Consider the following 10,324-nt stretch of genomic DNA (forward strand, 5'->3'; position numbering starts at 1 on the left):
CCATGTTGTTTAAGGGTCACCTTTACTTTAAATGTGTGTGGTTTTGTATCAAAAAATTATAGCAAACTGTCATGCGTTTTTAAATCGATATAGTTATTATTTTTGATAGGTTTATTTTTTAGTCTTCCTACTCAAGTCTTGCTACAGATACTTATAGCAATCAGTATTCTGTATTTGTGTACTTAGCGTTACCAATGAGTTTTATACCTTTAGATGATTTCTTATTGTTCGTTGACATCCTTTTCTTTCACAGTGAAGAACTCGTTTTAGCATTTCTTATAGGACAGGTAAGATGTTGATGAAGTCCCTCAGCTTTTGTTTGTCTGAGAAAGTCTTTGTTTCTCCTTCATGTTTGAAGCATATTTTTGCAGGATATAATATTCTAGGGTTAAGATCGTTTTCCTTCAGCACTTTGAATATGTCATGGCACTCTCCTGGCCTGTAAGGTTTCCAGTAGGAAGTCTGCTGCCTGAAAAATTGGAGCTCCTTCATATGGTTTTTTTTTGTTGTTTTTTTTTTCTTGCTTCCCTTCGGACCTTTTCTTTATTTGTGACCTTTGGGAACTTGAATATTAAATGCCGTGAGATAGTCTTGGTAGGGTTAAATCTGTTTGGTGTTCTATGACCTTCTTATACCTGAATAGTGATATCTTTCTTTTTTTTTTTTTTTTTGCGTGGACACAGCTCTTACCAAGACAGTTTCTTTAGCTTTGGAAAATTCTCTGTTACTCTTTCTTTGAATAAACTTTCTACCCCAATCTCTCTATCTCCTCTGTAAGGCCAGTAACTATTAGATGTACCCTTTTGAGGCTCTTTTCTAGATCTTTTAAGCATGCTGCATTCTATTTTGTTCTTCTCCCTTTTTTCTCTTCTGATTGTGCATTTTTCAATAACCTGCCTTCAAGCTCACTAATTCTTCTTCTGCTTGATCAATTCTGCTGTTGAGAGATGCTGATGTAGTTTTCGATTTGTCAACTGAATATTTCTGCTCCAGAAGTTCTGCTTGTTTTCTTTGTTATTTCAATCTCTTTATTAAATTTCTCTGATAGGCTTGTGAATTCCTTCTCCGTGTTGTCTTGAAGTTCCTTGAGCTTCTTCAGAACGGTTATTTTGAGTTCTTTTTCTGCAAGTTCACATATCTTCCTCACTCTGGGATTCGGTATTAGTGCCTTTTTTAGTTTGTTTGGTGAAGTCATGGTTTTCCTGGATGGCCAAATGCTTTTGGATGTTTGTCAATATCTGGGCATTAAAGACTTAGGTATTTATTCTAATCTTCACAGTCTGGGCTTGTTTGAACCCATCCTTCTTAAGGTTTTGTAGATATTCAAAGGAAATTGAGTATTGTGATCTAAGTCTTTGGTCACTGCAGCCGAATAAGCATGGGGAGTGGCCCAAGCCCTGTAATCTGTGACTTTTGCAGACTCTTGGTCATGCTACCTTGCTTGGATTTGGGTAAGGTATGGGAGAATTCCTTAGATTATAAGGCAAGGTCTCTGACTATCTTCCCTCACTCTCTGTGCTGGACTGCTGGATCTCGGGGAGGAGTGACACGGGTACTCCCTCATGACCACCGCAGCAGGAATTGCACTGGGTCACACCTGAAGCCTGCCCAGTCTCACCCAAAGCCTGTGGTGACTGCTGCCTGGCTACCTCTGATGTTTATTCAAAGCCCAAGGGCTCTTTAGTCAGGAGATGGGGAATCAGGCCAGGACTGCATATCCTGCATCCTTCCCTTCAGGGCAGTGGTTTTCCTTCTGGTCCAGGGTAGGTCTAGAAATGTCATTCAGGAACTAACGCCTGGAATCAGAAGCTTCAGGAGTCTGCTTGGAACTTATTTTACTGTGGCTGAGCTGCTACCCAAATTGTAAAACAACGTCCTCTGAACTCTTCCCTTTCCTTTTCCCAAGTGGTAGAATACTCCCCGTGAGCTGCAGTGCCTGGAGTTGGGGGAGAGATGACACAGGCACTGGGTTGGCCATCTCTACTGGTGTCTCACTAAGTCATATGCACCCCAAGTCCACTGTCTCAGACCCAGCACAGCCACAGGACTTGCCCAGAAGATGCAGGCTTTGTGACCTGCCTGCCTTACAAATTTATTTTAAGCTCCGGGACACTTTCTGTCAGCCAGTGGTGGGACTAACCAGAACCTCATGTCTCTACTGCTGGGGCAGAGGATTTCCCTGCAGCCATGGGGGTCTAAATGCCCCCTCCCTGTGCTGTGTGTTCCCCTGAGACAAGGCAGCCCTGAGTTCTAATGTGAAGTCCCACAATCCCTTCAGTCTCCCTCCCCAAGGCACACAGACTCCCTCTTCCCCCAGCGTGTTGGCGCAGCACTGCCATGGGTTGGGGAAAGGGTCGTGCAGGCAATGCAAGACTGTCTCTTCTGCCATCTTCAGTGCTCCTTTCCTTGGTGGAATGTTAAAACCAGGCACTGGCTGTCAAAGATGAGTTCAGTATAGATGAGTGCATTTATTTCTGGGTTCTCTATTCTGTTTCATGGGTCTGTGTGTCTCTTTTGAGATCAGTGCCTTGCTGTTTTGGTTGCTACTGCTCTGTAGTTTAATTTGAAGTTAGGTAAAGCAATTCCTCCAGTTTAGTTCTTTCTGCTCAGAATGGCTTTCGCTATTCTGGGTCTTTTATGGTTCCATATAAGTTTTAGAACTAGTTTTTCTATTTATGTGAAGAATTTCTTTGGCATTTTGATAAGGCTTACACTGAATCTCTACATTTTGGTGGATAGTGCAGACCTTTTAATAGTAATCATTTTTCCAATCCCGAATCCATGAGCATGGAATATCTTTCCATTTTTTGTGTGTCCTCTTCAATTTGTTTCATCTGTGTCTTATAGTTTTCTTCGTACAGATCCTTCACTTCCTTGGTTAGATTGATTTCTAGGTATTTTATAATTTTTGCAGCTATTTTAAGTACTACTGCTTTATTGATTTCCTTTTCAGATTGTTTGCTGTTTGAGTACAGAAATTCTACTGAGTTTTGCATGTTATTTTGTAGCCTACAACTTTACTGAATTTGTTTTTCAATTCTTTTTTTTTTTTTTTTTTGAGACAGAGTGTCACTTTGTTGCCCTGGCTAGAGTGAGTGCCTTGGCATCAGCCTAGCTCACAGCAACCTCAAACTCCTGGGCTTAAGCAATCCTACTGCCTCAGCCTCCTGAGTAGCTGGGACTATAGGCATGCACCACCATGCCCGGCTAATTTTTTCTATATATACTTTAGTTGGCCAGATAATTTCTTTCTATTTTTAGTAGAGATGGGGTCTCACTCTTGCTCAGGCTGGTCTCGAACTCCTGACCTCCAGTGATCCACCTGCCTCGGCCTCCCAGAGTGCTAGGATTACAGGCGTGAGCCACCGTGCCCGGCCTATGTTTCAATTCTAATAGTTTCTTGGTGTGTCTTTCTATTTTTCTTTTTCCTTTTTTTTTTTTTTTTTTGTCTTTTCAGAAGCTTCCACTTCTAGATTATTTTTCTAAGTATAAGATCACACTATCTTTGAACAAGGTCAATTTGACTTCTTCGTTTCCAATTTGGACCCCCTTTTTTTCTTTATCGTCTCTGATTGTTCTGGGTAGACTTCCAGTATTATGATGAGAAAAAGTGGTAAAAATGGACATTCTTGTCTTCTTCCAGTCCTTAGAGAAAAGACACTCACATTTTCGCCATTCAGTACAATGTTATCTGTGAGTTTGTCAGATATGACCTTTGTGTGAGGTGTGTTCCTTCTAGTTCCATTTTGATGAGGTTTTTATTTAAAGCAATGTTGAATTTTATGAAATGCTTTTTTAGCACCTGTTGATATGATTAAATGGTTTCTATTCTTGATTCTGTTAATGTGGTGTATCCCATTCATCATTTTGTGTATGCCGAACCGTCCGTGCCTCCCTGGGATGAATCCCACTTGATCAGGCTGAAAGATTTTTCAATGTGTCATGGAATTCATTTTTGTATTAAAACTTCCCCCACTTTTTGGGAAAAGAAAAAAACCAAGAATTGATTTTTGTAGTATTTTGTGGAGGGTGTTTGCATCTATGTCCCTCATTGTAATTGGTCTATATTTTTGATTTTTTTGTTTCCTTGTCTGCTTTTGTTATCCGAGTAATGCTGACCTCATAGGATGAGTTCGAAAGTATTCCCTCCTCTAAAGTCTTTTGAAGATTTTGAGTAGGATTGGGATTAGTTCTTTTTGAAATGTTTGGTAGAATTCGGCAGTGAAGATGTAAGGTCCTGGGCTTTCCTTTCATGGGAGACTTTCTGTTATGGCTTCAATCTTGTTACTCATTATTTCTTCACTAGGTTTTTTAATTTTTTTATTTTTTCATGGTTCGATCTTGGTAGGTTGTATGTTATGTGTCCAGGAATTTATCCTTATCTTTTTTAGGTTCTGCAACTTTTTGATGTGTAATTGTTGATAATAGTCTATAATGATTCTTTGCTTTTCTGAGGTCTCTGTTGTATGTCTTTTTTTCTGATTTCCTTTATTTGCATCTTGTCTCTCTTTTTTTTTTTTTGGATCGTGAAGCTAAAAGTTTGTAGATTTTGTTTATCTTTCCAAAAAGGCACCTTTTCATTTTGTTTATCTTCTGTATGTTTTAGTTTCAATCTTATTGTATATATTTCTGCTCTGATCTTTATTATTTCTTTTCTACATATTTACAAATTTTATTATTGTTTACCCTCAAAATAGGTATAAGTGAAAACCTGCTCTTCAAATGCATGGAAGCCTTTGCCTGTGTGATAGTATTTACATCACAAAAGATTGTCCTATGGCAATCAGTATCAGGTCTTTAACACACAATTTATGTGTGTATATATATTATATATATACACACACATAATACTACACGTAGTTAATACGTTTCTACTTATATATGTTTCTTTGGTGGAAAATTAGGAAACTGGGACATTCCCTTGATTTCCAACCTTGGGAAGATAAATGCGACCTCTCTGAACAATTCTTTTAAAGATGAAATGTGTAGAAACGCATAAGCAGCACAACCTCCTTTAGACATACATACATGTCAGAATAAAGTAAGCACCTTGCCATATAAGAAGAAGAAGAGAGATTTTTTTCTTTCTTTTCAAAGAAGAATAAAAGGGAGGTGTAATATTTGAATAAAAATGCAGAAGTGAAGGACAGTAAGATGATCAAAATGGTTATGTATATGCTCCATGGAGAAATCAGGATTCTCTCGCAGAGAAGCGATCCATGACTCATTTGAGTCTGTTGTGACATTAAATCAGCATCCATTGGTAGAAGCCGTGATCTTTCTGTACAGTCATAAACTTAAGCAGGTGCCATAAAGCATCTGTTTAAGTTAAACAGTCGATAATATTCATCGACTGCAGTAAATTCCCGGCCCAAAAAACTAAGTGCAAAATCAGTTTCTAAACCTCAAGAGTTGAGCTATGTCAAATCTTTGGTATATATTGGAGGCTCTTTTGGTGATAACCAGAGCCTAGTAATATTCTCTGCTCAGGGGTTTGCCCCAAGATAAAAACACTGGTCCACAAAGCTTAACAATTATATAAATAGAGTAATTCTACAAAGAGAACAAGCCAGGATTCCCCCCTAGGCAACATTTCTGAAAGCACCAACTACAGCACCCCAGTTCTACTAAAACACAGCGCGTTGTAATTTGAGAGACTGTTCTGAAAACAGATGCCCCCAGACATGTGACTGATATGCTCCAGAAAACAAGTTCAACAAAACATGAGTCAGTGTTTGTGAACTCTAACATGAGCTGGTCAGCAATAGAGGAAAGGCTTAAGGCAGTTAAGAGGCATTACAGAAAGCACATAGTGCAGAGTCAAAGCTTTCCAGAAAGGAAAAGGTATCTCAGTAGTTTGGATTCGTAGTTGAATAGCCGTCAGACACTTTCTCTTGTTCATCCTCATCTTTTTTTCCTATTTCAGAAGTGTCCGGTGACTCATGGAGCAAAACGTACTCTCTGCGACTGCACGCAAACTTGGAGTCCATCCTTTTCTTTTCGGTCATTGTATCTCTGTGGCTCAATATGTTTGTTGTTTAGAAGGTTCCACTGCCTGAGCCAGGGTCAATGATGCAGGGCTTCACCCTTCAGCCAACTGTGCCATCAGCACAGGTATATTCAACAAACGATATTGGAAAACCCCATGCTGCTTTGAACAAGAAGGATGATTAGTTTCAAATGTCTGCAAAGCAGCAGTGTTGACCCAGGAGATGCACACTTCGTCTGTGTAGGTGCCTAACTGGAAGCACCTCATCATTTTCCAGTGGGTAGAGACGTCACCGTTTTGAGGGAATACGTGCTTTTGGAAGCTAACTATATTGAATGACTACACCCAGGAAGGTGTTGGTGTCTTCTAGAAGTGCCCCAGAAAGTTCAAAGTTTGGTTCTTCTTTAGTGGGCACCTCTTTTTCTTTATTATTGCCACCAGGCTGAGGAACCAACTCCTGAGACGCATTACGACTACTACTAACTTCATTCTCCTGGCTGTGCTCCCATTTATATGTATTTATAACGCATCTGGCGTCATAAATCTCCACTCTTCCTCCTGAGCCTGCGGGTTCTGAATATCTCTGTGCATCTGAACCTGCCCACGCCCAGGCCTCTCATTGGAGGATCTCCTTTGGTGGGAATGGCCCCGGGTCTGTCCGGGTCCCTGTGCCTAGCTCCTGTGTTCCTGTTCCCATGGTTACCAGGTTTGCTGATGCTCCCGTGCTCCCCGGGGATGAGCACTCATGTTCCTGCTTCACTTTGTCCAGTGGTGAGGACCTCGGCTTCTCTTACTCCCAGGAGACTTGCTTCTTCTCCCTGAGGACCTGCTTTTCTTTTTGCCTGAGTTCCTGCGGTGGCCAGAAAAGTCCTGATGGCAGAGGGCGGAAGTCATGGCATCATAGCTGCTGCACTTCCGCTCCCCACCGTGGCCCCTAGGTCCTTGCCTGGTGCCTTCACGGGCTGCCACGCTCCAGCTCGCTCTTCGTGGCCTTGGTTCTGTGATTGTGGCTGAGTGAAAGAGAGCAGGTCCACAGAGCTCTTCCTATTTCTTTCCCTCTACAAATTTTGGGTTTGTTTGTATTTGCTTTGCTAGTTCCTGGATTTATATCATTCATTAGGTTTTTTATTTGAACTCTTCCTACTTTTTTGATGTAAGCATTGATTCACCTAAACTTCCCTCTTAGTACTGCTTTTGTTGTGTCCCATGCATTTGGGTAGGTTGTGGCCCCATTTGTATTTGTTTCAAAAAACTTTTAAACATCCTTCTTCATTTCTTCATTGACCCATTAATTATTCAGGAGCAGGTTCTTTAATAGCCATTTGTCTGTTTTCCGAGGTTCCTCTTGTTACTGATTTCTAGTTTTTACTCCATTGTGGTCAGAAAAGATACCTGATAGGGTTTTATATTTTGGAATTTGTTCAGATTTCTTTTGTGCCCTGAAGTAGGGTGTATTCTGGAGAATTTTCCAAGTGCTGATGAAAAGAATGTGTGTGCTGTAGCAGTGGGTGAAATGTTCTGTAAGTGTCACTGGGCCTGTTAGATCTAGTGTGTAGTTTAAGTGTACATTGTTGTTGTTGCTAATTGTCGATCTGCATGAGCTCTTCATTACTGAGAGGGAGGTGCTAAAATATCCTACCACTGTTGCACTGTAGTCCATCTCTTCCTGTAGCTGTATGAATGTTTGCTTTGTACACTTGGGTCCATAGATATTTTAATTGTTATATCCTGTTGCTGAATGTCAATTCAATCTCTGCATCTCTTTTCACAATCTTCAATTTGTGGTCTGTTTTATCTGAAATAACTATAGCTAGCCCTGCTCTTTATTGGTTTGCAGTTGCATGGAACATCTTTTTCCACCCTTTTACTTTCAGTCCATGTGTGTCTTGACAGGTGTATTGGGTTTCCTGAAGATAATATGCAGTTGAGTCTTGTTTCTTTAGCGAGTCAACCAATCTATATCTCTCAGTTGGAGAATCGAGACCCTTTATATTCATTGCAATCACAGATAAGTAAGGACTTACTGTTGCCAGTTTGTTGTGTGCTTTCTTGTCGTTCTGACTCCTCTCTTCCTCTTTGCCTTTCCTACTGTTTTCCGTTGTGGTTAAGTAATTTTAATTTTGGTAATGGGTTTTAATTTGTTGCTTTTTATTTTTAGTGAATCTATGATAGAGTTTTCCGCTGTGCTGACCGTGAGGATTACAAAAATGTTTTATGTGCTTCTCTTTTCTGTGGTGAAAAAAAAAAAGAAAAAAGAAGGAAAAAAATTTAAAAAGTAAAAAATTTTTTAAATAAAAATTAAGAAAATATCTTAGGGATATAACAAGCTATTTTAAAGAGATGACAACGGATATCACACATAAAGGAATAAAAACAAATATCGGCAATAAAACACACAAATTCTGCACTTTAACTTGACTCCACCCCACCTACAACTTTTAGTTATCTCAATTTACATAATGGTATGTTACCTATCTCTTAACGGGTGGCTCTAGGCATTATTGTTTTTGCTAGATTTGTGTTTTGGGCTGGAGTTATGAGTGAATTGAACACCACAGTGACAGTAATAGAATGTTCTGGGTTTGTTCATGTACTTATTGTTACGAGTGGATTTTTATTTTAATTTACTTTATTTTAGAGACAGGGTCTCACTCTACCACGCAGGGTGGAGTGCGGTGGTGTGATTATAGTTCACTGCAGCTCAGAACTCCTCGGTTCAAGTGATGCTCCGATCTCATCGTGCCGAGTAGCTAGGACTACAGATGTGCCCCGCTGTGCCACGCTACGTATTTTCTAATTTTTTGGAGAAATGGGGTCTTGCTGTATTGTCACAGCTGGTCTCCAACTCCTGAACTGAAACGATCCTTACCAGTAGATTTTATCCCTGTGAAAAGGTACACTAAGCATTCGTGTTACTGTCCTGGCTTTTTGCTTTTTGAGCTGGAAACACTCCCTGCAGCCCGTCTCGTAAGATGGGCCTGGTGGTGGAGAATTCTCTCAGCTTTGTTTGTCTGGGGAAGACTTTATCTCTCCTTCATATTTAAAGGACAATTTGGGGGAATATGATAGTGTTGAATGGTGTTTTGTTTTTGTTTTTTCCTTTGAGCACCTTGAAAATGTCTTTCCACTTCCTCCTGGCCTGTATGGTTTCTGTTGAGAAGCCTCTCCCCAGAAATTTGGACCTTCTTTGTATCTTATGTGTTGCTTTTGCCTTGCTGCTTTTAGGATTCTCTCTTTATCCTTGACCTTTGAATGTGTGATTTTTCTGTGCCTCGGGAAACCTTCTTTGTGTTGGGTCTCTCTGGTGATCGGAGACCTCAGTGCACCTGCATGGTTTTATCTTTCTCACACTGTGATACCTCGTCTGTGGTTATTGCTTTGAATTAGTTCTCTACCCCTTGCTCCTACTCAGCTGCCCGTTGACCACCGATAATGCTTAGACTTCGTCTTTTGAGTAAGTTTGGATATCTTTGAGGCAGTCCTTGTTCCTCTTTATCCTTTTTCCTTTTTCCCTGGGACTGTGTGTTTTAAAACAGCCAGTGTCCCGGCTCACGGAGCCCTTCCTCCGCGTGGGCCATGCTGCCGCCGAAGGTCTCTGATGGGTTCTTCCTCCTTCAGCTGCCTTTGTCAGCTCTAAGATTTCTGCTGGATTCATTTTCTTCAATTCACATTCTCTGGTAAATTTTTTATGATAGCTTTCGGAATGGCTTTTGTGTGTTATCTGGGAGATCACTGAGTTTCCTTGAAATGGCTGTTCTGAGTTTTTGGTTAGAGCGCTCAGCAGATGCTGTCCCCTTAGGGTCAGTCATTGGATTTTTGCTTTGACCTTTGGGGGTGGTCGCAGTTCCCGGTCTGCCGTAGTTTCTTCTGGGTCTGCATGCTTGCCCCGCAGCACAGGATTAGGTGGTCTCTGTCATGCTTGTTTGATTTGTATTAGATATATTCGCTCAGCGCATCCTTACAGCTGGGTTGCTGCCTCCTCTTCAGCTCTAGGTGGTGCCTTAAGCCCAGGTTCTTCTCAGTTTTAGTAACTATTCAGAGTGCTGCCTCTCAAATGGGGCAAGTCCCAAAGAGGTTATGGCGGAAGTGTGGGAAGGCTGGACAGGGGTTTGGCCTCTTTTGTCGCACGAGATGGCCCCTAAGCCAGTGTTGGCTTTGGCTCCAGCACCACGTAGGACAGGACTGCCACCCGTCCTGCATGGGCGCGGTCCCAAATACCCTGGCAGTGTGGGAAGGCTGGCTAAGGGTTTGTACCCAGGGCAGCTGTGGAACAAAGGCCCCTACAGTGTGGAACTGCGGAACAGCCACTGTCGTTTAGCTTTCCCTTTGGCCAAG

At 41.2% G+C, this 10,324-nt stretch overlaps 1 pseudogene; it reads right to left on the reverse strand.

Annotated features, from left to right (window-relative positions):
- Positions 1-5,849: 5,849 nt before the first annotated feature.
- On the reverse strand, positions 5,850-9,567 carry LOC123634891 (annotated as a pseudogene).
- Positions 9,568-10,324: the final 757 nt, after the last annotated feature.

Source organism: Lemur catta, chromosome 3, assembly GCF_020740605.2.
Source record: "Lemur catta isolate mLemCat1 chromosome 3, mLemCat1.pri, whole genome shotgun sequence".
Lineage (NCBI taxonomy): Eukaryota > Metazoa > Chordata > Mammalia > Primates > Lemuridae > Lemur > Lemur catta.